Here is a 4,552-nt window from a genome sequence, read left to right on the forward strand (position 1 = left end):
GTTCATTGGTAAGCGTTTCCATACAATGGCGCTTAATCGCATGCCCGACAAAACATCGTTGGGATGCAGTCTAATCTAGTCTACTTGGTAAGCGTGTCCAAACAATGGCGCTCGTTCCAAGACCAAGGTTGTATTGGAAGTCGTGCTGAGGGTCTGCATGGCCGCTAGAATGTCAAGAGAGCGGTCGCAAGCGACACCCCCGGGGTATCTACCGCCCCCCCGGGAAGATTAGGTTTGATGGCACGAAGGTGGCTCCGCGCCTTCCGACATCTGTTCCACCATATAACAAATGCAAATGGATCAAGACAAAAACAAAAACCCGAGCCATCGAGCTCAAAAACTATGCCCTCGGATAGTTAAAATAACACTACAGAGATGTGACGCGACCACGGAGAAAAGATCGACCTCGAGTTCGAAGTCGGAGTCGCCAAGTCACAATAGCAGCCTTCGAGCTGCCCGCATCATGTTAAAAAGATGCGATAGAGATACGACAAAACGAAACCAAGTTTCGTCTTCGGGAAGAGCGACCAGCCCAGTCGCAATCCCGCAAACATCCTCATGTGTCGAGACCACGGGAGTTAGGATAATGCAGCTAAATATGAGGCGGTCGGCCGCAGTAACAGGTGAGGTGCGTCAGCTCGTCGCAGAGAAGCGACTTGACGTCCTGTTATTGCAAGAACCATACGTCAGAAAGCAAAGCGAGAGCCACACCTTCTATGAGTTAGGAACGGGTATGCGCGTAGCAGCCGTACGCTCGCAAAGACCGTGGGCAATGGTAGCAGTATGCAATCCTCAGATTCAGGTTATATTTGTCTCGCAGCTTAGCACGACCCACTGTGTGTGTGCGGAAGTGCAGGCTCCCGGCTTCTCCTTCTACGTTGCATCGTGCTACTTTCAGTACAGCGACGAGATAGAGGGGCACCTCAGACACCTCGAGATGGTGATTCATAAACTGAGGGGGAAGAGACTCTTAGTCGCGGTAGACGCCAACGCACGCTCGTCAATGTGGGGTCCTCAGGGAACCGACGAGAGGGGAGGCAAATTCGAAGACCTCATCCGTGCGTGTGGCATGCAGGTAGTGAACAAAGCTGGCCAGGCACCAACATTCAAAACGGCAAGAGGGTCGTCATATATCGACGTAACCCTAGCATCGCCCTCAATGGCCTGCTTCGTCAACGAATGGGTAGTAAGGTGCAACTGGACAACCAGTGATCACAATGCAATAGATATCAGGTTAAAGGTACCTAAGGCAAGGTATGACGACCAGCGTGGCGCGAACATGAGGTTCGACACCCGTCGGGCTGACTGGAAGTGCTTTGCTGAAAATCTAGCTGACTTATCGAAATCAAAGCTCAAGGTTCTAGACCTGTCTTCTGCCGTAGATGTAGAAAGAATGGCTGGAGTACTTCAGAGTGTCATTGCCCAAGCCTGCGAGGCGTCAATGCCCAGGAAAAGAGTATTCAGGAAGTCCAACCCGTGGTAGACAAAGGAGTTGACTATGAAAAAGAAAGAGGTCGTACGCCTCAGAAGAGAGTGCCAGAAGGCCAAGAAGCCAGAGAGCCCTAAGGGCACCAAAGAGCAATATCGCACCTCTCTGCGACAATACAGCCGAGAGGTAAGAAAGACAAAACGAGACAGCTGGACAGAATTCGTCACAAGCCATGGCAACAAGGAGCCATGGGGCTTTGTATACAAGCAACAAGCCAATAAGCTGAGAGTAGAGAAGGTCATCAGCACGCTCAGAAGGGGCGATTGCTTCACAATGGACGTGGAAGAAACGGCAAGACGCCTATTAAATGTACACGTTCCAGATGACCGAGAAGAAGAGGACACACCTAAACAGCGAGATATCAGGGTAGAAGCAAACATAGCGCCAGATACGGCCGACGCCCCACTCTTCACAAGGCTAGAAGTGACCAGGGCGGTTAAACGCTTCAAAAACAACAAGGCACCAGGAGTAGACCTTGTTGAGAGTAACGTACTAAAAGCGGTGTGTAAGATAATCCCAAGCCAAATTACAAGGCTATTCAATGGATGTCTCCAATGGGAAATTTTTCCCTCAGTATGGAAGATAGGCTCGCTAAGGGTCCTCCTAAAAGGCGAAGACAAGGATGAGAAAGATCCGAAGTCATATAGGCCAATCTGCTTGCTCTCAGCTGTTGGAAAGCTCTTTGAGAAGCTTCTCATGTTGCGCCTGATGGACACGGCGCTGGTGCCAGGCAGAATCTCCAACCGACAGTTTGACTTCATGCCAGGAAGGTCGGCGAAGGACGCAATCGTCGAATTGCGCCAAATGGTGTCTAACATAGACGAAGGCTACGTAGTTGCTCTATTGTTTGATATTTCGGGCGCCTTTGACAATGTCTGGTGGCCCTTGGTGTTCCAGGCTCTCAAGGAGAGGGAGTGCCCCCGAAACGTGTTCGGAGTGCTGCAGAGCTAGTTCAAAGACAGACAAGTCACGATATCAAGCGGCCAAATCACTGTCTCCAAGCAAGCCACGCGAGGTTGTCCATAGGGCTCAGTGCTTGGACCAGGCGGATGGAACCTCATGTTTGACGGATTACTAAAAATCCTAGATAACTCTGCGAAAGACCGCTACATTGCGTATGCGGATGATCTTCTGGTCTTGGTGACCGGCAACTCCCAGAGAGAAATCGAGGCTAACGGCCAACAAATAGTCAATGAGATCAATGAGTGGTGTAGGATAGCCAAACTCCAAATCTCAGAGAGAAAGACTGAAGCCATCTTGCTCAAGAGCAAAGAGGTCAGAAGGGCCCCAGCGACTGCCCGCTTGGACAGGGCCAGGCGGAGCAGAAAGAAACTTGTCGGGTTCGAAAGCAAACCGCCTATCATTAGGCTGGGACAATCGAAAATTAAGTTCAAGGATTCCGTAAGGTACCTTGGGGTACACTTCGATAAAGGCATGAAGGTAAAGACCCATTGCCGGGTCCTAAGCGAGAAAGTGGGCTCGCTGTTCGACAAGCTAGGGAAGCTTGCAAAGTCTCAATGGGGCCTAAAGAATAGGGCGCTTTCCACCATATACCGGGGAGTGTTCAGCCCAACAGTCGCATACGCGGCTGCGGGCTGGTCCGACCTGTGTATGGAAAGCGAAATGAAGATTCTTAGGGCTGTGCAGCGCCGAGTTCTCCTGTCTTCAACAGGCGCGTACCGCACGGCATCCTGGGAGGCTCTCTGCGTAACTGCAGGAGCGATCCCAGTAGATCTAATGCTTCGAGAGAGCAGAGTACGATATGAGGCTAGGAAAAGTCGGGACGCCGAGATCGCCGAAACTGGCGAGGCAACAACCGACAGATACAAACACGCGCTAGAACGCGTAAGGCAAGAGGTAATAGAGACGTGGCAGACCAGATGGCAATCATCGGATAAAGGTCGAACCACATTTGCCTTCTTCGAAAGTGTCCGTATAAGATTAGATGCGCAGTGGATCCGACTCGACCACTGGAATGCGCAAATAATCACAGGACACGGCAACTTCCGCGCACGATTAGCTGCGCTAGGACTAGTCGACAACGACTCTTGCGATTGCGGTGCTAGGGAGGACACAGTGCAACATTTCCTCTTCGAATGTTCGCACTTTGAGGCGCAGAGAGTAGCATTGCGTGAAATCGTGCCGAGTGACAAATGGAGATGGCCGGAAGTGGCGCGCTTCTTCGCGTCAAATCCAGAAGCCTTCTCGTTGTTAACTGAGTACTGCAGAGAGTCCCTTTGGCTAAAGGGCTTCCAAGAGCAGTAGGCCTGAAATTCTTCAAAATTCTTTATAGGCAAGTACAATAAACCAAGGCGCTAAATCCTGCAACCATTCGCAGGTAAAGCCAAAGGACCAAAGAGCCATAAGACCTGCATGTCTTCGCAGGCAGGACTCGAAGACAAACACCCAATAACACCTGTCAACCCACTCACAATCCTACCCCATCAAAAAGGGAGTACAGATTAAGTCCTGGCTAACTCCCTAACCTACCAAACTCCCATCCTTACCCACCCAACAGGGTCAGGGCGTGCGTCCAGGCGGGACGCAAATGGGCAGGCCTCCCCGTGGTCCCCGTGGGCGTGTCGCGTGCGCCCTGGGCTTTGGCCCGGGACGCCCGCTTCACGGCTAAACTGCTCATCTTGCGCAAACGAACCGTGCAAACGCTGCTGGATTTTTCCATCGCCACTCTCGGGGTGGTTGGTTTTGCAAAAATAGTAGATGGTATAATGTTGCGTATGCCCGTTCGGGCGAGGAAGCACGTGGGCGGTCACTTGTGACCCCACACTTACATTAACTGTCCCTATCTACTATCTAGCGAAACCACTGCCAAGGGAACGGGCTTGGAAAAATTAGCGGGGAAAGAAGACCCTGTTGAGCTTGACTCTAGTCTGGCACTGTAAGGAGACATGAGAGGTGTAGCATAAGTGGGAGATGGCAACATCGCCGGTGAAATACCACTACTTTCATCGTTTCCTTACTTACTCGGTTGGGCGGAGCGCGTGCCCCGAGGGCTTCGTGCCCCGGCGGTCACGGTGACTGAGTCGACAAGGCACACAGGGGATA

Source organism: Wasmannia auropunctata, unplaced genomic scaffold (assembly GCF_000956235.1).
Source record: "Wasmannia auropunctata unplaced genomic scaffold, wasmannia.A_1.0 LD336074.1, whole genome shotgun sequence".
Lineage (NCBI taxonomy): Eukaryota > Metazoa > Arthropoda > Insecta > Hymenoptera > Formicidae > Wasmannia > Wasmannia auropunctata.